This window comes from Lissotriton helveticus, chromosome 6, assembly GCF_964261635.1.
Source record: "Lissotriton helveticus chromosome 6, aLisHel1.1, whole genome shotgun sequence".
NCBI classification, from domain to species: Eukaryota; Metazoa; Chordata; class Amphibia; order Caudata; family Salamandridae; genus Lissotriton; species Lissotriton helveticus.
Genome location: NC_136067.1, coordinates 716,300,987 through 716,313,259, shown reverse-complemented (window position 1 = coordinate 716,313,259; position 12,273 = coordinate 716,300,987). Strand labels below are relative to the sequence as shown.

Sequence of the window (12,273 nt, the reverse complement as noted above, 5' to 3'; positions counted from 1 at the left end):
CTGGGGTATGCCGAAAATAACTGGACACTTCCCTTGCTCAGACTGTAGCGTGTGTCACCTGACTATTCCATCGAAAACTCTAACACTAGAACAAGGAAAAGTTTGGACGCAAAAGGTACACACGAATTGCAATTCACAAAACGTAATATACATTATCACCTGTCCTTGTAACCTACGATACGTCGGGATGACCACACGAAAAGTCAAGCAACGCATCTGTGAGCACAGGAGCAATATCAGGTGTAAAAAGTCAACAACAAAAATGAGTAGACACTTTCTCGATAACAATCATACCACCAATAACCTACGTTGGACAGTAATAGAACAAATCAATGGGAGCGACAACATCACTAAACGACTTTTTGAAAAAGAGCAACGATGGGTCTATCGTCTAGGGACCCACCATACTGGGTTAAATGATGAGATTCCGTGGAACTCAGTAATGAGTTGACCTGCTCCTAGTGCTAATGAGCTGATTACTTACAGTATCTGGAATTACAGTATTGCTCTTAGTGCTAATGAGCTGATTGTTAACAGTATCTGGAACTTCTGTTGTCCATAGGAATAGATTTCTATAAAGGATATGAAATTTTTTCCTGTGTCTACAAAATCATTAGTTTGTTTCTCAGCACCATCGAGATAAACGAGATGACACTCTCTCCAGTGTCTTTTAAATGATCCAATAACATTTTTTCCAGTGTCTTTAAAATACTTTTGATTTTTCCCAGTGCTATCGAGATAAAGACAATTATCACTGGGCTGAACTTTACAGCGCTCGACTGTGGCATTGATCAACCCATAGTCCCTGAATATTGTTTCCTCTATGTTTGCTCTGTAGGTTTTAATAAAGTTACAAAGCTCTGAACTGTGTTCAGACAGTCGTCCCACGTGACTGACGTTCTATCTATACCACGTGACATACGGCATCACGGCATTTAATGAGACATAGCGCAGGGTCTACCTGCAACGTCATATTCAGCTAAACTCCGGGGATTGGCGCATGTTCTTTTAGCACGCCTACCGTCACTACCATCCATGCCCAACCCAGTAATGAGTCGCATCGTCATACTCAGCCAACTACGGGGAATGGCGGATAATTCCTAGCACGCCTACTCGCACTAACAACCACGCCCAACCAGGAAGTGGGTCGCATAGCACGACAGTGATTTAATCTCCTTCCCCGGCCCCGCAGTCCATCGTCGGGGTCCGGTACGAGGGAGTCACAGGTTCCAAGAGGGTGCCTGGTGTCGAGGGCGTGAGTGGGCACACGATTCCATCGGCACTATAAGATAAGTAACCTTTGACCAACTACCTGATAATTCGTTTCTTTCCTGCATTTAGGGTGTGCCAATTACGCCTCCACCCCCCTCCCGTGACCCATGGTGCAGATCGTAATCTTTTTACAAGTGAGACAATAATTTTAACTATTTTTATGTTCGGATCACTGACCTTTGGTCTATTGATCGGAAACTAAAACAGACCACTCCCTGTTTTCTTTTAACTCTCATAGCTACGTGATTCGGTTTAGTCCACCTGTAGCTCACAACACCCCCTATCTTTAAATGATAAGTTCATATTGGGAACAGAGGCTGGTGTTAACAATACTATGTAGTTGCCATCCACTGTCCTCGCACATTTATGGAGCAACACGGACGCACATCTATGATCAAGACTCATTGTTTGTTTTGTCCTTTAATTATGTCTGTGTCTTTTTCCCTTGCAGGTGCAGTAACCTGTTTTTGGTTAACCTCCTAAATCAGGAGTAAGCGGGACTGGGCAATTGCTCTTCCCCCATGCACTTTCACAATTTTTATATATTTTTTTCACTTTCACGTCCCTAGGTAAGGGTGAGCCTTAGAGTGCTCATACCGCCAGGGTTTAGCACAATTAATGGTCCTGATGAATGCCTGGTAATATAACACCGTTTCAGAGGCAAAAACATGTTGACTGATTGTATTAGTGAATGGAATTAACCATACAATTAATCTTGGATTAAATTCCTGACACATAAACTAATTTTTAACCGTGTGCTAGTGGTCTACAAATAAAGTTTTTTTGATACACATGCACACTTTTATCTTTATTCTCACTGAAAGCCTTTACACAAAACCTGCTCCGCAGTAATTCTGGCGTCGCAGCACACTAAAGAGGCACTCGGCCTCTTTAGTGGGGCCCGATGATGAAGCATGTCACCGACCAGGTCGGTGAGTGAGGGCTTTCTTAACTAACCTAAGTCAGGTCAGTTTCAACGTGCTCCTTGATGTGGTTTACTCCTATTCCACAGACCCTCTTCTTTTTTTAAGTAAACGCATAGTCCGCCATTGAGGTTCCCAGAAAGAATAAAATAGCGAATTCCATGGGCATAATCCTATTAGATCACCACTGAAAAGCCCACGAATATTTGCAACGGGATTGGGCATCAGAGAGTGGGGGGGGGGCAAGTAAAATAGCATGCCTGGGTTGGGGCAGAGGAAGGCAGACAGAAAACATGCACTCTTAATAAGTTCTTCTTAAAAATATATTATATATATACAACTCATACAATTAGAACAATGTAAGGCCGAAACACACCTTTACTGAACAGACAAGAATAGAGAGGAAAGCCATCGAAACATAGGTAGAGTAGTGAGAAATACAACAAACATTGACAGAGCCAAATATTTTTGCATTCATAATGGGAGTGCTGAGCGCTTTGCCAATGTTTTTTCTGTTAAGTATTGTTTAAAAAAAAAAAATTTAAAAATACCGGAGGAAAACTCTTTAGGAATGGCATGGCTTATTTTAAAACAAACTTGAAAAGAATCAGAAAGTGTCAGAATGTAAAGGGAAATAGTAAATTACATTGAACAGGATTCAGCCATTTGCTCCTCTGCAGTAACCCAGGGAGCAGATTTATTGGCCTCCCAGATAACTGTAATTTAAAAAATAGGGGTGGGCAAAATATTCTGTTCCACCGCAGAATTAAAGGAATTTTGGCGACTACGCATAACTCTTGCAATGCGGAGTTCCAGACAAAATCGGTCAATAGTCATGTGGCAGAAGTGTTTTGCGCATGACAAAACAATAAGTGAGGAGCGAGATTTGCCATCCCCATGTGCGTTTTTTCGGTTGCTAGGAGAACAGCTAGCGAGATTTTTTCCAATGAGGCAGTCTCAAGCGGTTGAGACAGTTTGCTGTCAGAAGGCTGACGCTCAAGTAGAATATCAACTCTAGCGGCAGCAAAATCAACTTGAGTAGCTGCGCCCTCTGGTGCGCCATGTGGTGCCTTTTGCGCACACAGGTTTTTCAGCTCGGAACGCGCTCCAGGTGCTAAATCACAAGTCAAAATTTCACTGAGTTTTTTTGTAACTCCGATTCCGCAGAGTCAAATTCTGCGAGTTCGGCCCACCCCTAGTAAGTATACCTTCTGCCTCGGATACCGGCTGAGTGAGTACAGGTGAAGGCACTCCCCCAAGCACCAAAAAAGGCCTGAGCCAAAGCATTCAAGTACATTTAAACAATACAGGGTATGCCGGAGATAAAACACAACCCTTAAAGTCGGCCCATCAGAAATACCACATCAAAAATATCCCTGATGCACGGGATTTAAGCAAAGGTTGGAGGTGTAGGGAACAACAGCACAGGAGTATTTGAGGGGTCAAGCCACACACGAGGTAGAAAGCTAGAAAACACTAGAACTCTCAGAGTACTGAATGGAAAAGGAATAATAGTTCCCTAAATTTGAGAAGTGAAAGGAAACTCGTCAGTAATTCAAAAGTATCATAAGGAGGTCTATCTTCTGGGAAGGCACAAACGGAGAAAATCAACCAGCAAATAACCAGCAAAAAAATGTACGACAAAGCCAACCAGCGGTAGGCAATGAGTGGACAGAAAGCTCACAACAAATCTTCTGCAACCAGACAGCTTGCGCAGTCCAGTAGACAAGACCAAAAAATGCTCAACCAAACCCAATATGTCTACTGGAAACAATAGGTTTGAACAGACAGTTGAAGGGGCTGCATGACCTACAAACATTGATGTAAGTCCACCTTCAAATGTCCACAAAGCACAAACGGGTATAGATACATTTTAATTGGATCAAGATGCTCTCATATTTTAATCTGTAGGCAAGGTTCAGACTGGGGCACTGGTGCTTTGAACAGAACCTCTGACAAATGCCCATACTGCGGGGACAAAGTTGAGACAGTGGAGCATTTTTTTATTTATTTCTTTGCTCTTTGTATTTAGGTTGAGGGAACTACTGTCCGAAATGACAGTTAGTGCACAAGTTGGAGTAGTACACTTCTTCTGCAGAAAGCAACCTACTAATAAAGATGTGATAGTGGCAGTTCTGAAACATGAACCACACACTCTACACGTAAAATATGTAAGGTTGACTAAAATGTATGAAAAATGTATTGTGTGTCCAAGGATGAGCTTGTAATAGAAAAATATTTAGACATGGTTTAACTAGCCTGACTTGGACTCGGACACTTTCTTTGACATTTATTCATATTTGCAGAAATACATTTTTACTTTTATTTTAAGTGAATGAGGCTTTCTACGTGCATATCTGTTTGCTTTTCCATTTTTAGAAAATCAGCAAAATCGAAGACTAAAGCATGGTCTCTATATTAATAAATTGCTTTAATGTGTGTTCCTCTAGGGGAGACCCGTTCTGGATGTTCCTGTCATTATAACTTTCAAGGTCATTTGCTAGAGCTTTTCTTTACAGCATTCATTACCTGTTCAGGTATTTCTGTATCATATAAATGTATAGTATTTCTGTATTACATAAATGTCATGTCACCTCCTTTATATCCCATGCATACCTCATTCGTTAATATGCAGTAGAGGTAGGCCTTTTTAAAAGTATCTTCTGTATTAGAACATTCATTGGTTTATTAGAATGATACATTGCTAATTCAAACCTATTACGTCACATCTTACCACTTAATGTGTGTGGATTTTCGGTCTAAAACCATGAGATTTTGGGGCATGGCCTAGTGGTCCAACATGGCGGACGCGCTTTAGGTGAGCTCAGACAGCCGAAACCAAAATCCTTCCTCATCCTGCCCGACTCGCCGCTGGTTTCCCTTGTCTGCACCCCAGCGGTCGGTGTACACCTAGTGGCTGTGGAAAGGTGGTCTCGGACCGTGGACCGACGATCTAGCTGACTGTGTGGGCTGGCAGTGCTGTGGAAGGCTGGGGCGGCTCGATCGGCCTTGGTGGGGGCGGTGGCCGTGGTGGTGGTTGCAGGCCCTTTCAACATAGTCCTATATTGATGTACAAGTGGGGGGGAATGGCTGGAGGACTGAGCAGTAGCGATCAGCTGAAATGTGGTTGGCTGGGGTGCGAGAGGTGCGGAGCTTGGACTTTGCCCGCAAGAGTGACGCAGCAACCTGAGGTAGCCTATCTGGTAGTGCTGGGCTTGGGATGCCGAGGCGTGTGGAGCCCAACTGGAGAAGTACAGATGGAGCTGCTGTTCTCTATAGAGGGCTGCGTGAAGTGGTGAGAAACTGGCATTCCAAGCCGCCAGAGGGGCGCTGCCTGGGTGACGCCGCCTTGCCTGTTGTGGCTCCGAGGCTGTCCGGCTGGCACCAACTATCATTGTTCACATCCTGTAGTGGATGCCAGTGTTCAGCCCTGCATTGCAGAGATGCAGCCCTGGGATATAACTGACACGTCCACGCGTGGGGAGTACCCTCATTAGGAGGTAAAGGGGTTGGTAGGCTCCAAGCTGCGGAGGCGGGCTAGGACTCGGTGAGGCTTGTGGTCTGGAGATGCCCCTTCTGGTCATCACTGGTGATTTTAGAGGGTGTCTTCGTACCCCCTTAGGATCGTTGAGGTACACGGTTTCTTCGGGGGCAGTATAGCCCTGAACCTGCTCTGAATGCCTGCGTCATCCTCTAGACCTTGGTAGCAGAGGGGTGGAGTGACTGGGTGGCCCTACGAGAGTCAAAGACTGTGGATAGCTGATTGAGTGCCGGCACTGGCCATAGGATGACAACAGATCAGCCTTCCAGCTCCACTACAAAACAGAGCACGATGGACAGGTTTACTGGTGCTGGATCTACGGTAGCAGATACGGGGGGGATTAGGCAGGGGTCTGTACCTTATCCACAATCACTCAATCCAGAGATATGCTGGCTTCAAAGATCGTCGCAGTTGGCTCAGATGTAAGTCTCCTGTGACAAGATCTCGGGAAGGCAGTCAAGCGTATTACGGAGGCGGAGACTAGACTTCAAAATAGAAAGACACAGTGACCTTGTCGAAACAGAAAGTTACTTCGCTCACAGCTGTGACCAAAGAACTAGCAGCAGACGCTAAAGACGTGAAGGGCCTCACCCGCCGCAACAGTCTTCGCTTCGTGGGTTGACAGGGAAAGAGTATGGCCAAGTTTCTTGCTCAGTGGATCACTACACTACTACCATCAGGCTCCCCCCTCCTCTTGCTTTGTGATTGAACAGGCCCATAGGGTCCTGGTGAAAGAGCCACATCTAGAAGCACGACCGCGGCCGGTCATAGCTAGAATTGTAGTATGGCCGTTAGGGTCATTGTCGATATGGCTAATTTAGCATGAGCTCTGCTGCCATGCTGCTGCTTTTGCGCACGTTACTACAAGACTTTCTTTTGCAAGATTCGGCTTCGGCCTTTCACATGAGAACAGCCTGCTTTCTGCGTTCTCTGCCTGTTCCTGGAGTTTAGTCTGAATACACTGTGCAAGGTTGATAAACAATGCCCCTTGTTATTCTGTTCTGGCTAGTCCCTAGCACTTAGACAAAACATGCTACACAGCTGCAGATGCTGGAAACCCGAGCTTTGATATTATGGGATGGCATGTTGGTTTAACACACACTTGGAGAGGGACCTTTCCATTGTGAGGGATCTTTCCAGGGAGAAGAGCTATGCTGTTCCTATGATGTAAAAGCTACCATCTAGGCACTAAGGTATGGGGTCTGCTGACAAAGCCCAGAGCTCTTCCTTTATATAATAAAACGTATTCTTTCCAAGGGGAGGGTGGTTAAGCCGTATAGTCCTTTATTCACTGTCTGTATAATTTGATATCCCCTTTCATAGTCTATGGGCTTGCTACAATGCTAACTGTTTTAGGTTTATGCGTTTTGCTGCTGGTAGTGGCTCGTATACTGTATTATAGAGTACAATAGTTAAAATAAACATTTTGAACTATAGCCGGGACTCAGTCTATTCTTATTGTGGACAAGTACGAGTGAGTGAGCGAAAGGGTACGTCTTGCTATCGCGATTCCTGAGATAGTCGGGAGTGTTGTGTTCTAGGTTATCTAATCATTTGTATCTTTGTGATTATGTAGGAGAACGAATGAGACACTATAGTTAGTCGGTTCTGGGGTTTTGGGTACTGAGGCGGTAGGAAGGCACAGTCCCTACACACCAAGGTCCTGTTCTCCTGCGCATAGGTCTGTGTGTGCAGAATCCCCGTAACATGGCGCCGCCAATGTTTGGTACGGTACTCATCTGCGAGACGCCCGAGTAGTGCTTGTGCTTGTGCTTGTCCACAAACCCCTCACTTCTGTTTCTGGAGACGGTTGGGATGGTGTAGCCTCCTATATTGTGATATTTTATAGGTTTATCAACCTTGAATATTAAAGGGTCTTTCTCTTTCTTTTTACCCATTATTGCACTGATGCTGATAAGTTATCCTACTATTGATTATGGCAGTTGCCATAACACCACGTAACCGCGCAAGGCGTATTTGACTTAATATGGTGTCCCTGATTTTGGTGGTTGAAGCCGATGCAGGGCACCGCTTTGAGGTATTTTATTCTTGGGTCACCTTTCCGGCAGTTGATGGAACTGATAAATTGATTCACGAGTATACTGCCACACACCATCGCCAGAATTATCGACCTTATAAATCTCTTGAAGTTCCGCTAACGGCTTGGCAACACACAATATGGTTTAATGGCGCCCTTCATCACTCTGGGACTGTGGTCCGTTTAGGCCCCTTGTCAATTGACGGGCCACATGTCGCGTTTTGGCTGGGTATACCCGCATCCAAATGATCTTACTGTTCCAGTCGCAGGGCTACGCGTATTACATACTTCATTAATACATATACATAGAGCTGTTATTCAGTTTGTGTCGTGCAACTTCCAGGTGGGATCACCTGGCATTGCTGCTCAACCTACTGGACCTGGTGGCGTAATCACCAGTCCAGTCATGATTAATTCAGTAATGGGTAAGCAACCACAAAATAAGGATGAGCTTTCTTATTGGCTTGCTGAAAAGTTTGGACAACTCGAGGCTGTTTTTCCAAATACCACACCTGTGGAGAAACACAGAATCCAGATGATGAGTTTACCTAAAGGCCTGGTTCCCGAATTGGCTGATAGTAACACTTGGGGTAAAATGTGTGCAGCGGTTTATTCGATGTGTTTCGGCACTCCCTCAATGACCCTTTTCCCTTCCGTGATTAAACGTGTTCAAGATGAACATGGGGCTGAGGCGCGCCTGGAGTTGGAAGGAGACTGGTGGCAGTGGTCGATCTTGTTTGCGATATGATCCTTGCTAATAGATTATTGCTAAAGCTTATAAAACCTTAGGGCGCAATAGTCTGGGGCTTAAGCCTTTTACTCAACCTCAAAATCAATCTCAACAGAAAGCCCAACCTGACGAGGGAGGGTGCCCGTTCCTTTCTAAAAAGAACTGGAAAAACAAAAATACAAGGAGCAGCAACAACAGAAGCAGGGTTCGCGTTCTGGTTAACCAACACCCAAATCTTCTGAGAGAACTTATGATTTGCGCGATCGGGTGAAAACAAAGTCTCCTGATAGATTTCAAGTTCCTGATTAGCGCTCTCCTCGTTCTTTACAGCACTCAACGGACTCTTGAGTCAGTGGAGGGGAGCGTCAGTATCATGGCAAAGGTGCGACCACTCAACAGGGATGTGATCAACCTAGTCAGTTTGACGTGAAAGCCAAACAAGAGGGACTGCCTTATTTTGGACCCACATATCAAAAGAAGAAAGTGCCTCGGATGGTGAGGACGCTCCTCCTAGACTGTCAATGGGCAATGACTCTGCTCGACAGCGCGGTGGAGGTTACCATAGTGCGGGAGGCACTGCATCCCTGTCTGGAGGCGAGAGCAACCGATACATTCATTACAGTAGAAACAGCAGATACTCAAGTTGCTCCCCCGGATAGACTATGAACTGGTCCTCCAAATTGAGGGTGATATACGGCGTACAATTACAGCGTTTTTTGGGGAATATCTCTCTTGCTCTTATGATTTTATCTGTGGAGGCGGATTAGCCTCCACCATTTGTTTTGGCCGCTTCTAGAGGGGAGGATTTGATACTTCTGAGTTTTTCACCATACTTCCCTGAGGAACATGCAAAGGCTTATGCAGCGGTGAGGGATTTAGTCCTTACCCCGGCAGTGTACCGTAATCAAGTGGGTTGGGATAGAGATTCACCAGCATATGAGATTCCATTAAGGTCTATGCCGCAGCCACAACCGGAATATTCAATCAGACGGGAAGCTAAGGCTCCTTTTTGTGACATTCTGACTCAATTGGAATATCAAGGGGTAAATGAATCCTGTACATCACCGATGAATAATCCTCTTTTTCCGGTATCGAAACCGGATGGTTCACATCGCATTGTATTGGATTATCGAAATTTGATTAGTCATTGTCGTACATTTGCGGTACAGAACACCCACAGCTTTGCGCTAGTGAACAGACGCACAAAGCAATTCACAACAATACACTCAGCTACTTGGCTCTAAAGCTGGAAAAATCTGGAAGTTGTAGACAACTACGAAGTGCGAGCACTTTCCTTTTGAAACCCCAATCCTTCCAGAAGAAGAGAACCAGCAGTAGAGCTTTCTCATGGATTGCACCAAAGATTTGGAACTCTTTACCTCCACTAGTGCGTGGAATCACTTCCTTTACTGCTTTAAAAAAGGAAGTAAAACAACTACTTATGAACAAAGAAATTTCCTAAGTTTTAATTGTTGGATATCTCCGAGTGTAAGACTTTTCATCACAGCCCTTGTTGCTCTATAACAGTATGCAGCTTAATGCTTAGCTGGCTGTGGATCCACTTGATCATCCATACATTTTTATATATCTACTTTTAATCGTTCAAAGTTATAATATGTAGGTCTGATAGCACAATTTCCGAACGTTCAGTAACTGTCTATTGTAGAACGTCCTGCAGAATCTCGGTCCTCTATGGTTTGTTATGTATATACTTTATATTTCTATTTTTACAAATTGCTAAATTTGATTGTGTGTATACCACCTCATCCATTTATATTCTTTAATTGTAAAGCGCTCGGATACCCTCTGATTACGTTTGCACTATATACAACTCTATAAATAAAATAAATAAATAAAACAGCATAGCTCGTAAAAAATATAAGACGATACTGTATATATCCAATGTTTCTGTAGTTACAACTTGGCTCCTGATAGCCGTGACTTGACAGCATTTACCGCCGTCAGAAAGCAGAAAAGAAGTACACGCTTGCCTATGGGGTATAAGAACAGCCCCAGGGCTTTTGCTGCACGCGTTGTGTCTTTTATTACACAGCATTGACCTGGGTGCATTCTCGTACTTTGATGATATTTATCTGACAGACGAACTGATGCCGCATCTAGTCCAACTCGAGAGAATTAGATTGTCGTTTGCAGACTATGGATACAAATAAAATTTTGCAAAATCGCACATCGCTTGCTTGGCGGTGCTCCTTTTGGGCTACAAACTCATGAAGGTAGGGGGTTAGCCCCCCACTTTCTGGATAAATATGCATAATTGCAACCTCGTTCTACACTGAAAAACTACAGTCTTTGATGGGATTTTTGAATTTCGGGAGGACATACATCCCCGATTATGCCCAGCGTATCAAACCGGTTTATGCGTTAATGAAACATACCTCTATTCTACGATCTTTGCAGTCTGATCTGCTAGAGACTAACTTCTTGTTGACATGTGACAATTCTACGAACCTGGTTATATGTATTGTGCCAGGGGCGGTGGGTTTCACATATTCAATTTTGAACGAAGGAGACAGTACCAGTTGCATACAAATCACATTTGTACACTGCAGCGGAAAAGGGCATTTCTAATGTTGAAAAGATTTTGACTGGGGTCCAAATGGAGATTCTGAAAGAACGCTCGCTGGCGCAGGAAAAACGCATTTGAATGGTTTGGTCTATCCCTGCTTTAGAAGCAGTGACTAAGGTAAGTGTACCGAACTCTAAGGCTTTACATCCCCGTTGCATTCAATGGGCTACTTCTTTGATGTCACATTTATCTATGATCTTGCTATTGAGACACAGGAGTTTTTACAATATGAACATGTTCATCCTCCTCCGTTGTCTTTACTCCCTTTGGGTGTGTATAAATGTATCATTTACACTGACGGCTCGGCTCAACCGGCAATCGGGTCCAAACATGCTTATTCCGCGGTTTGCGCTATTGTTGCTGGTACAATTGTAAATGGCAAATTTAAGTCTTCCATTGTGCATACGCAAGCACTTGGAATCTGTACAGCACAATTGGCTGAGCTGCGGGCTCTTATTCTAGCTCTCGAGTTTGCCGATCCTAATGCAACTACTTTTATTGCGTGCGATTCTTACTACTGTGTCCTGTCTTTTAATGACAACTTATTCTTTTGGTCTCAAAATGATTATCAAGACTCTAAGGGCTGCGTAATAAAGCATAAAATGCTATGGGTTCGAGTGGCGGAGCTTAAAAAACTTCTGCCACTCACACAGGTTATTCACGCTCTAGGCCATCAGCGTGTGGGAGCACATGCTGTTGGTAATTCGTTGGCTGACGAGTCAGCCAAATCTGCAGTAGCCACGTGTTTCGTTGCAGCAGTTACAATGTCCATGACTAAGATACATAATGAGATTCTGGCAGCTATAGCTGCTACGAATGATGGAACTGCTTCTCCGCAGGGATTCCCTTCTAAATTCTTATCATTTATCTACCAAACAAGTTCCTCATGTTACAATTCCGTCTGTTTGGGATCGGCCGATTCCCAACATGGACAGCAGACTTCCATTGATCATAGCAGCACATGAGGGCATGGCTTCTGCACATGCTGGAGTGTCTATTCTACAACAACGCTATTGGTGGCGTGGTTTGTATAAACAAAATCGTAGTTCTGTGATTTCTTGTGACATTTGTCAACAAATCAAACCGTCTACAGTTTCACGTCCACCCAGAAAGAGGTATATATGTGATCAAGCCTCCCTGGAGGCGAAACACGTCATGGCGGCAGCGCTGGCTTCACTGGAT

General features: G+C 44.3%; 1 protein-coding gene across 1 annotated transcript in view; it reads right to left on the bottom strand.

Annotated features, from left to right (window-relative positions):
- The window catches only part of CCNC (cyclin C), a 249,084-nt gene that overhangs the window by 190,593 nt on the left and 46,218 nt on the right, over positions 1 to 12,273 (bottom strand). The gene's annotated exons all lie outside the window — the stretch shown is intronic.